The sequence below is a fragment of the Helianthus annuus genome, chromosome 11, assembly GCF_002127325.2.
Source record: "Helianthus annuus cultivar XRQ/B chromosome 11, HanXRQr2.0-SUNRISE, whole genome shotgun sequence".
Classification (NCBI taxonomy): Eukaryota; Viridiplantae; Streptophyta; class Magnoliopsida; order Asterales; family Asteraceae; genus Helianthus; species Helianthus annuus.
In genome coordinates this window covers 137,998,988-138,011,481 of record NC_035443.2, presented here as the reverse complement: position 1 = coordinate 138,011,481, position 12,494 = coordinate 137,998,988, and positions in this window count along the sequence as shown.

The following is a 12,494-nucleotide window of genomic DNA, read 5'->3' as shown; positions in this document are numbered from 1 at the left end:
CCATTTATACAAGTGTGTGTGGTTCTATTTTAGGCAAATCACCTAACTACTAGCTCGTTACCCCTTTAGAAATAGAAGTAAATTTAGCCTAAATAATCGCCCTTAAATTGTGCTGAGTTTCCATATTTGCCATAACGTCCATCTTTGATTATGCATGTGCGAGATTATCGTGACAGATTCCTTATTTACGTTGCTAAGACCGGATTCAACTCGTAATTCCTGCAAGATAATATTAAGTCCAAAGAGAACAGTCGTTAGTATGAGGATCCTTGGAATGATCCGTGATCCTGATCCTGGAGCTCCTCTGAGGATCACTATCTGCCAAAGAAACAAGGATCACTTGTTAGGATCACATGTTAGGATCACATGTAAGGATCATAGGTCATAAAAATCCAGCCCTAACAATTGCCCCCAAAATATAAGGAGTATTTATGTAATATAAACGAGTTATATTTTGCTGAATCTTATCTCTAACTAACTCAACGGATATATAGCCGTTAAGGTGGAACTATCCGTTATGGTCTGACGTCATGGAGGTGACAGCCCTGCACAATCATGATTATAAATAGAAATAGTGATAGGATCGAATGCATTTAAATTCAAAGCAACTCCCTTTATAACCGTATTCAGAAGATCAACCAGGTATTCTCCTTTTCATCTTCTTCTCTCTTGCTCTGTTTTTTTTCTTCTTCTATTCTTCTGTAAAAGATGTTGCTCCGGAACTCCCCCTGCAAGGATCCTAAGAAGAACAGCCCCTTAAAGGGTCAAGGGATCATCAAAGATTCCCCCACCGAGAGGTGTTGCTTCACCGACCCTCAAATCGATAAAATCCGTCGTTGTTTCCCGGCGGAAACCCTTTTCAAGTCTTTTAGTTCTACCGCTTTGAGTGATTTTATCTCTGAGACTTGGGTAGCTTTCCCGGTCACTCCTTTCTTGATAGGATATTCGTATCCTTTTCCTCAATTCACCCAATCTTTTTTCTCCCTTACCGGCATCTGCTATATCCAGGCTATGCCGATGATCTGGAGGGTGTTATACACCCTTGAAAGGATCATTGAGCAAGAGGGTATTAACCTCGGTATGGCGGAGTTGGGTGAGATGTATGATCTCACAACTTTTGGATCCCACCGATATTTGTTCAAGCGAAAAGCTGGAGAGGATCACCCTGTTTTCAAAGTGACCAAAAATGACACGAACTGGAAGCGACGATTCTTTTTTGTTAGGAGAGATTCCATCCCTAATGGGAAGGATTTGCCCAAGGAGTGGGCTACCCATGGTAGGATAGAGGATCCTGGAAGGATCATCATAGAACTTGTTCCTTAGGATAAGGATCACTAACATTTTCTTGTTTATTGTGCAGCTATATCCGTTGCTCATCTTAGGTTGACTCCTGCTGCAAAAAAGAGACTCTTGGCCTTTAAGAAGCTTGATCCGGAGACAAGAACTTTCCAGGTTGCCACCCAGGATTCTCAAGAAGTATCCTCTGCCTCTGTCACAATGTCAAGTAAGTATCCTCATTTAAAAAGTAATTCTGTGTAGGATTTTCAAGTTTAATTAGAATACTTATCTTATTTTGGTTGTGTAGGTGCTGGAAAATCCTCTAAGTCTGCTTCAAAGTTCGGCATCGATGATCTTACCAATGTCAAATCCGCAAAGAAGAAGACTCCTGCTGCTAGCCCAACTGCTTCAGCCCCTAAAGCACCTATTAGGGGTAAAGGAAAGAAGAGAAAGGCCTCTGAGGATTTACAAGGTCTGCCCCTGCTCCGCCAACAGTTTCTGGACTAGTTCAACGAGGTAAGGATCACTGCCCCTGTTTGTTATCCTGACAGTTTTGAGGATCACTTGTTTCTGATGTTGTGCCTTGTTTTCCTTGCAGAAATTTGCTAAGATAGAGACTTATGTTGGCCACGTCGAGGATCAAGACCGCCAAATCGCTGACCTCCAACAAATGGGTGTGCTGAAGGATCTTAAGATTGCTGATCTTGAGAAGGAGCTCCGGGCCACTAAGGATGATGCTGCCAGGATGCTGATCAATTTTGATTATGAAAAGCATGAGATCACCCAGGATGCCAAGGTCTCTGCTGCAATAACCATGTATAAGATCCAGCTGCAGATGGCTATGGAGGCTCAGGATCCTGCCTTCGACAAGAGCACATGGGATGTAGAGGGTTGGAAGGCGAGGCTGGCAGAGTTGGAGGATGATGAAGAAGCTGAGGAGGTCCCGATGCTTGAGGGTGGAGATGCTGGCAAGGATCAGGGTGGAGAGGCAAGTGGAGCCGGTGGTGATGGTGCAGCGAAGGATTGAGCTGCAGGATTGGGCGATGAAGGAAACTTCTAGACATAGCCGGAGCCCAATTTTTTTGTTGAGTGGTTGTTGATGTTTTAAAACAATTATGGTCTGTAATTTGAACAATAGTTTTAGGGTTAAGGATCCAGGATCCTTCAGACAATAGGTAGGATTACAAATGGTGGAGGGATCCTCTGTTTGGGGGATGAAGCCATTGTGATCCTGCCGCCTTTTAATTTCCTGCATGCTAAGACCGCACAAACAATGGACACCCTTTGCCAACCCATGTGGACGGGCCACGTTTTGCTGGTAGAAACGTGGGTTGGCAATTTTGACAACTTTGAAGGGTTTCAAACCTTTGTTAATAAAATAACTCTTAATCTTCTTGGCTTATCTCGTATTGTTATCCTTTTAACTTCCAATTGTTTTGATACATATTTGTTTGAGCAAGAAAAGTTAAGCAAATTATGTTTAAGAAATTTAGGATATGATCCTGGATCAAATATCCTATAATCGAAAATTTTTAAAGTAGTTTATTTTAAGGATCATAGGTTCAGTTGTCAAAGTCTATGGGTTATTCAAACAAATAATGAATGAAATTGAAAATAATTAAGGATCATACCTGAGGATCCAAGTTAGGATCCTAACCTTTAATCAGGATAACCATAAATGAAACTTTAATGGATAATAAGGATTAAGGATCCTTAATTGTTTAACTTTGAAAACCTGAAAAATAGAACATAACTTGGGACTAAGCCAATATAAAAGATAGGTTAGTAACTGGGGACATGCCCAAAGGATCACTGGGGACAAGCCCGAAGGATAACTGGGGACAAGCCCGAAGGATAACTGGGGACAAGCCCGAAGGATAACTGGGGACAAGCCCAAGGATCGTATGTAAACTGGAGTATGGCCCTCACTGGCGACTATCCAAACTTAGTGGCATGAAAATGCCAAAACCTTAGCTAACGTGAAAACGTTAGAAACCTTAGGAACGGATGTATGGTACGTCTACCATTATACGTAGGATCCTAGGTATAGCCAGTGCGATGAGGTTATCAGCCCCTAAAGCGAGTACTGGTCCCAAAGACGTGAACTATACCAGGATCATCGTGTGCTACAGGCGAAAACTGGGGACAAGCCCAAGGATAACTGGGGACAAGCCCAAGGATCTGAGTTGCTTCTGAAGATTGTCAACATTATGCTAAGGATACCTGAACTTATCAGAACTCAAAATCTCGTGAGAGAAGGATGAAGGATACATGATCCTTATCCTTAAATAAGAAGATATGTAAATAAGAGTTCAAGCTTAGGACATTACCATAGTAAGGATCATTGATGCTTCAGGGATCCTTGAAGGATACTTCCAATGTAAGGATCACTCATGCCAGAAGGATCCTGCTTACATGAAATATTTTTCAAGTGGACAGCATTCCAGACTCTTGGTAACAGATTACCTTCCATGGTAAGCAATCTATATGCCCCCTTTCCAGCTTCGGCTTCGATCAACTAAGGGCCCTCCCATTTTGGTGCCAATTTCCCATCAGCAGGATTGGTGGTATTTTGGAATGCTTTTCTCAATACCATATCCCCAACTTGGAATTTCCTTATCCTGACATTTTTGTTGTAAGCACCAGCCATTCTTTGTTGGTAGCTAGACATCCTTATCCTAGCCAGATCCCTGATTTCTTCAATAGTATCTAAGTCTTGAGCCAGGTTTGCATCATTCTCCTCAGCATCACGGGTACTTGTTCTAGCAGTTGGAACCACCATTTCTGTTGGGATCACTGATTCTGCCCTAAATACCAAAGAGAAGGGTGTTTGACCAGTAGCATTCTTGGGAGTTGTCCTATCAGCCCAAAGCACATAAGGCAATTCCTCTGCCCATTTCCCCTTCTTGGATCCAAGTTTCTTCTTCAGATTGTTGATGATGATCTTGTTGGATGATTCTGCTTGACCATTAGCTTGTGGGTGGACTGGTGTTGATGTTATCATCTTAATCCCCCAACTGTCACAAAAGTTAGTAGTCCTGCTCCCAATAAATTGGGAACCATTATCACATACAATTTCAGAAGGAATGCCAAATCTAGTTATAATGTTTCTCTTAATAAAGGATATAACTTCCTTCTCTCTGACTTGGGCAAAAGCTTCAGCCTCTATCCACTTGGAGAAGTAGTCAGTCATAGCAAGCATGAATACTTTTCCACCAGGTGCCTTAGGGAGCTTGCCAACTATATCCATCCCCCATCTCATGAATGGCCAAGAGGATGGTATAGGATGTAGAAATTCAGCCGGCTGATGAAGGATATTGATGTGTCTTTGACAAGGATCACACTTCTTAGCATACTCCACAGCATCCCTTTTCATAGTTGGCCAGTAGTATCTTGTCCTTAAGATCCTTGAGAACAATGCCCTGCCCCCAGTGTGGTTTCCACAATCTCCTTCATGGAAGTCTTTTAACACTTCTTGAACTTCAGGATCCTCAATACATCTTAAATATGGTCCTGCAAGAGATCGCTTATTGAGATACCTTAATTCTGAAAGCCCTAGGATTTTCTCCCATAGGAATCTCCCCGTGTTGTAAGTATCTCATGAATTGTGAGATCCATGATCCTGAACAAGATTGAGTATCCTCACTAGGGATCATTGCAGTATCTTCTTCTATTTCCATGGCCACCTGATTTTCAATAGCAGGAGCCAGGATATGGATGATGGGGATACTTATATCCTCTGGGATCTTCAAAGATGATCCTAGATTGGCCAATGCATCAGCTTCTGTATTTTCCTCCCTTGGTACCTGTGTTAAACTGAAAGAAACAAAGGAGAGTGCCAATTCTTTGACTATCTCTAAATATTTGGTTAGTTTTTCACCTTTAACAGCATAGGATCCATTAAAGTGATTAGTGATTAACAATGAATCCACATATACCTCAAGATACCTGATCCCCATATGTTTAGCAATTTGCAAACCAGCGATTAAGGCTTCATATTCAGCCTCATTATTAGTGGCTTGGAACTCACAAGCTATGGAATGGGGTATTATGTCCCCCTGTGGCGATTTTAGTAGTATACCAAGCCCCGTGCCTTTAACATTTGAGGATCCGTCAGTATGTAGTATCCAAGGATCCTTAGTTTCATCCAGCTGCTGGACTTCCAATTCGGCTTCCTTTTGTAGATCACTACTAAAATCAGCCACAAAGTCTGCTAATGCTTGGGATTTGATGGCTGTTCTTGGCTCATATCTTATATCATGGGCACTAAGCTTTACTGCCCACTTAGCCATTCTTCCGGACATCTCTGGTTTCCTGAGGACATTCTTAATTGGGAAATTAGTTCTAACAACAATAACATGGGTTTCAAAATAACGTCTTAGTTTAGTAGATGCCATAATCAGTGCAAGAATAAGTTTTTCAAGGTGTGAATACCTGGATTCAGCATCAAGTAAACTCTTACTTACATAATAGACAGGATATTGTGTACCTTCATGATCCTTAACAAGGACTGCACTTACTGCTTTTGAGGATACCGCAAGGTATAAGGATAACACATCTCCTTTTTCTGGTTTCATTAATGCTGGTGCTGAGGACATGTATTCTTTTAGGGCTTGTAAAGCATTCTCATGCTTTTCAGTCCATTCGAATTTCTTGTTCTTTCTTAGGATATCATAGAATTCTCTACACTTTTCTGAGGATTTGGATATAAATCTGTTTAAAGCTGCTATCCTGCCTGTTAGTCTTTGCACATCCTTAGCGTTGGCAGGGGATTTGATATTCACCAATGCTTTGATTTGTTCCGGGCTTGCTTCAATGCCCCTCTGGGTTACCATATATCCTAAGAATTTACCTGCTTTAACACCAAAGTGACATTTTGAAGGATTAAGCTTCATGTTATAATTATCAAGGATATCAAATGCTTCCTCCAAGTCCCTTAGGTGATCCTCAGCTTTTTTGGATTTCACCACCATATCGTCTATGTACACTTCCATAGTTTGTCCAATTTGATCTTTGAACATCATATTCACCAGCCTTTGATATGTTGCACCTGCATTTCTTAATCCAAAAGGCATAGCAATATAACAATATAAACCGGTTGGGGTCATAAAGGCCGTATCCTCTTGGTCAGATGGTTCCATCTGGATTTGTTGGAATCCAGATGATGCATCCATAAAGGTTAACAGTTCATGACCCGCCGTTGCATCCACCATGGAGTCAATGTGGGGTAATGGGAAAGGATCCTTGGGACATGCCTTATTCAAATCAGTGAAATCGACACATACCCTCCACTTTCCATTTTTCTTTTGAACAACAACCACATTGGCTAACCATTTTGGATACTTCACTTCTCTAATCATACCTGCTCGTAGTAATCTTTCTACCTCTTCCTGGATAATGGCATTTCTTTCTGGTGCAAACTTCCTCCTTTTTTGATGGATCGGTTTAACTGACCTGTCAATGCCAAGTTTATGAGTGATAATATCTGTTGGTGCACTACATCTGTTGAATCCGTCTAGGTGTCTAGGATCAAGTTTTATATCATATTGTATAAGCATAGGGCTCGAAATACGAGAAAATAGAAGCTTGTAAAGGTGATATGTGTTTGAATCGCTTTTAGGGCATTAGATATCATGGATCGCCTTTATGGCAGTTTTGGGTCGCCTATGTGAACATAGGCTGAACCGCTCATATGTCACATGATCATATGAGCGGTCCCAGACTTCTATATATAGGCCCATGAGCGATTCATTCTACAGAGATCTTGTTTTCCACGCCGAAGCTCTGCCGGTGTGATGTTTGAGCTGTAAAACGTTGAAAATCAATACAAAAGATAATTAGAAGGAAGAACGTGCTATATCTACTTGCTTTTCTTATAATTCCGCATCTGAATCGCAAGAGCAAACCTCTGAACGACTCGTTCGGGTCTCCAAACGATCCTACAGGTGGTATCAGAGCTTAGGAGGAGGTTTTCTACAGAATATAGCCGGTTTTCAGCGTTGTTTCTCACTTCTACACCTTTCTTTTTCGAAAAACGCAATTTTTACGGTCAAAATCGCTCCAAATTCTCACAATATGTGCGGAATCATGATTTAACAAAACCTGGAAGTTTTCAGACCTTAATTCGGCTTAAAATTGATTAAAATTGAATTTTCGCTCAAAAGCGGTTCGTGTTTGCTGACATCACTTCGTGAACCGCTCGAAAATACTGTTATGAACCGCTCATAGGAACTTTGCATGAACCGCTCCAAAGTTAATTCTTTGAATCGCTCTAAAACAACTGTGGATCGCTCTTAGAACAAATTCATGAACCGCTCGTGTAAATATTGGTGAACCGCTCCAGATTTAATTTCTGAACCGCTCATTCAGACAAGACCTTGAACCGCTCAAGATTAAATTTTTGAATCGCTTATCTAAACCGCTCGAACAACACTTGTGAACCGCTCGAACAACAACACTTGAACCGCTCGAACAACAACACTTGAACCGCTCGAACATCATTAGTTTGGACCGCTCATTAGGTTGAATTTTGATTGGATCGCTTTTGTGATTGTTGTTGAACCGTTTTTCTGTCAGCTGCATTGAATTTTGTGTTAAGTCAACATGAGTTCTGAATTCTTCAACGCGTTTGCTACACCGAGCACTCCAGCCGCGATTGCTCAAGCCATGAATCTTGAAAATGAGACGGGAACAACCCAGAAACCCCCTAAACTGATGAGTATTGAAGAATACTACGGGTGGAAGGATCGTTTTGAAAACTGGGTTCAAGCAAATCATCTTAGATCATGGGAATGTATCTTGAAGAAGTATGTGTTACCAAGAACAGAGGTGAATGTTATCAAGCAGATATCTGAATTTACAGATCAAGAACGTGCAATGTACAGAGCAGAAAAAATGATGATCAGTTTGTTACAACAGGCGATTAAAGAAGATATATTCATTCTGTTAGAACATGACAAAACTGCTAAGTCAATATGGGAAGCTCTTAAAATCAAATTCGAGGGAAGTACGAGTATGGTGAAAAGCAAAAAGGCATTGCTTAAGAAAGAGTTTGATCTTTTCAGCAGTTTACCAGGAGAGGATACTAAGACGCTGATTGAAAGATACTGTCACTTAGTGAGATCATTAACAATGATTGGTGTTGATAAACAACGTGAAGAGTATGTGGATAAATTGGCTGACGCGTTACCTCAGAAAGAGTGGGGAACGTATTTGATGATATTGAAAAACACGGGTGTTTATGACGGACTGACAATTGGGCAATTTATTGAAAAATTAGAGGCTCAGAATCTTGAACAGCAAAAGATCGCTAGAATGAACAGTCCTAGTGGTCAACAGGATGTTAAAATGTACTATAAAGGTAGTGTTCCAGTTTCTGAAGCTGAAAGAAGTCCAAAGATTCAAACCGCCTTCAGTGCTGGAGATTCATCTGAGAAAGCTGATAAGGGTTCAAACAAGAGCAGCAGCGGGTTTTTATCGTTTCCGAGTGTGAATCCGAAAGAGACTAACACAAGCTTTCAGTCTCAGAGTACGAAAACCGGAAATGGATACATAATTCAGTGCAACATAGCTCTTAACCTTCCAGAAGGTCAAAGCTTCTCTGAAGACACTGCTAAAGACCACATGGCACTACTGGGTTCAGTTCTGTTATCTTATGAAGGTCTAGTTGCTGGTCGGATCGGAAATCCTATGCTCACCAAAGAGGATTACGATCAAATAGACGCCGAGGAAATGGAACTTATGGATATCAAATGGTGTCTTGCGAGTGTTCTTCGTCGGGCTGAGAAATTCAAAACCATTACCGGGAGAAATGACTTTCTTGATGCACATGTTTCTACTTTAGGTTTTGATAAATCTAAAGTTACTTGTTTTCGATGCAGGGAGAAGGGCCATTTCAAGCGGGAGTGCAAAGGAAGAGAAGCTAGCGGAGCACAGAATCCATTCGGAAAGATGATTACTACCGCAAAGCTATCTATCAGCAAGTTGGTCAATCTCAGGAACCTCAGACAGCTCACGGAAGAAAAATTGAGGATTCCAAAAGAGCTTGTGTTGTAGATTTCAGCTGGAGTGACTACATATCATCTGAAGCCACAGCAGAAAAAGTTATCGATCAAGATGATGAGAAACTACCAGAGGGTTTCAGTTGGGATATGTTCGTAGATGAAAAGGGAGGTTTTAAAGCTTTCATTGCAAAGATCGTCCGAGAGCCAAATTTGTTTGCTACTTGGATGAGATCTATTGGAGAGAATGTGTCAAGCGGAGATGAAAAATCTGTGTCGTCGGATAATAGTTCAGATAGTACTGATGGAATCTCAGAACACTCTGGAGATGTTTCAGATAGTTCAGATGAAATTGTACAAGATGAAACTGTGCAAGAACATGATGTTGTATTTGACAAAACACCATCGGATTCTGATGTATCAGATGGTGATTCTGATAAGTCTGTACATTTTGATCGATCACCTGATCTAAGCAGCAGTGATGATGAGGAAGAGAAACATATAAATATTGCAAAATCTCAATTGTCTCCTAATAGTTTTCATTTCTATTTTGCAGAAAAAATGGAGAAACTAGCGGAGGAACGAGTTGAAAAAGATAAACAATCTGAATCTGAAGGTGAATTTTAGAATGTTGAAAGTGTTGCTGAAAAGTTTACAGAAGCTGTGAAAGAAGAGAAGGTGATTGAAGTGGAAAAGGTGATTGAAGTAGAAAAATTGATTGAAGTTGTTAAGACAATCGAAGTGGAAAAGATTGTTGAAGTTGTGAAGCCATGTGAGAAGTGTTTGGAAGTATGCAAAGAGTGTGCAGCAAAAGACGACATCATAGCTGAGTATGAGAAAAAGAAAGAGCAGTTATTGTTCAATCTCAACTACGTGAAGGAATCGTACGACATATTGAACAAAACAGTAACTGGTCTACAAACAACAAACACTGAGAGAGAACAGGCGCTGACAATGATGAATGCAACTTTAATGTCGAAGCAAAAAGCGATAAACTTCTACATTGAAGAGAGTGCCAAATGGAAGCAAGAGTTGGAAACGGAAAAGATAGAGAATGAGAGAATTAGGAGGTTATTGTTAAGCTACACTACTTCTGATTATCTCATTGATCGTGTTTATCCAACTGTTGCAGGTTTGGAAGTTTTTCAAGACGAGAAGCTAACGAAGAAGAAAGACTGTGGTAAGAAACCGACTGTTAGCTATAACAAGTGTCCACCTCCAATTTGGGATGGGTATTCACCTAGGAAACCAAATGAGGAACAACTTGCAAAAGCAGTCAATATACAGCTTAAAACCGACACAACTGACGTTTTACCAGAAAATATTGATGTGACGTTTACCTCGTCCGATACTGATCATGAGTCTGTTCTAATCAAAAAGGTGGTCGATCAAGTGTTGGATACTGATGAGGAGTCCGAGTCGAAATCTAAGTCTGGAGGGTCAAAGTCGTCAGTTAACAGTCAAAATTCGTCGGTCAAACGGTGTTACAGTAAAGAATTTTTGTTATCGAAAGCAAATTTGGATGATGAAACATTCGAAGTTGTTTATACTTTGAATGGTTCTGACAAATTATATTACAACAAAGAGTTTCCGATAATGAACATCAAAACGGCAGTAATTAACAAAATTTTTAAACTAGTAGAGATTAATATTCCTGAATTAAAAGTTTTGAACAATTTTGAAAAACCTTAAAAATATACTTCTAGAGTTCAACAGCGTTTAAACAAGAAAAAGAGTTACAATTCTGGTTCTGGTTTTCAAAAGAAACCTAACCAAAATCGTAGCTATAAAAAGAAAGGTTTAGGTTTTATTCCACCAGAAAATGATAAAAATATGAAAAATTCTAAAACAAAATTTGAATTTGTGTCAGGTGGAAGCTCAGACGAGGAACAACAGAAACCATTCTGGAGACAGTCCAACAAAGAGTTTCTTGCTGAGAAAAAGAAAAATGGAGATGAGATTTGTTATCAAAGAGAGACTCGTACCTGTTACAGATGCAATGAAATCGGTCACATTGCATGGAACTGTACATGGAATGCTAAAGCAAAACAGGGAGTGTCTCAGAAGTTGAAAGAGAAAGTTGTTGATGTTGAACCACCGACTGAAAAACTTAGAATGTTTGAGAATTCAAAATTCGAGGTTGGTGAATGTTCACAAAAGAACAAGTATGAGAAGAAAGGAAAAGACAACCAGGTGTGGGTTGCGAAGAAAGATGATGTGATCATTGGCGATGAATCTGGTTCCACAAAGCCAGAAGAGCCACAGGTTGAGAAGAAGATTTTAGTGAATGATGAGGAGTTTCCATCATTGAAGTTTGAGGAAGTAAAAAAGAAAGTGGGAAAAACTGAGATTTCGAATCAGTTCTACAAAGAAAAGAATGATTTTGATGTCGAAAAAACATTCAATGGGAATGTTAAAAAGATATTTGTTAAAATGTTGAGTGGAAGAGCAAAGGGGGTCAAAGATTTTTACGCTACGAAAAAGGCTACATACAACCCGACTGCTCAGGAGTTGAAATCCATCAAGTCTGAGAAGACTTGGATGGATGTTTGTTTTCCATGATAGTCTAAGGACTACGCCGGAGATCCCAAGTTTATATCGTGGATCATGAATCGGCATCTTTCTAGTATTTGAGAAGTTTGAATGTTTGTGTTTAATGCTTAAATGTTTTTGTTTACAGGTTGAAGGACTATGCCGGAGCTTCCAAGATGGTTAGTGTGAAGCAGGAATCGGCATTCTGGTTGAAAAATGGTGATGTAGACGTAATATTCCTACACGTGGTAGTTGTTGGGTATCTACAAGTGGTAATCTTGTTTCCACAAGTGGTATTTGTGGATAAATTTTTGAGTGTATTTTTTTTAAGTACATTTACAAGTGGTACAGAAGGTTCTTAGAGGCAAATGGTAAATCAGGGACATTAATTTGTACTTGATTTACTATTCATGACAAAAGATAGACAAGATGATGAACCACATCCCCGTTTTTAAGATTGATAAACCTACAAGTGGTTGTTATCAACACAAATTCATTTTCCGGAAAAATCATTTTGATTAAAACAAACTTAAGTGTTTTGAAATCTAAATGAGAAAATGATTTGTGATAGGGGGAGTTCAGATTGTTTATGCCTAGTGAATGGCGATTTGATGTGATTCAGTGTCAGTTGTCAAGTTTCTGTATAGTTTGTTTTACTTTTTATGTTTCTAGTAGGTAAAAATT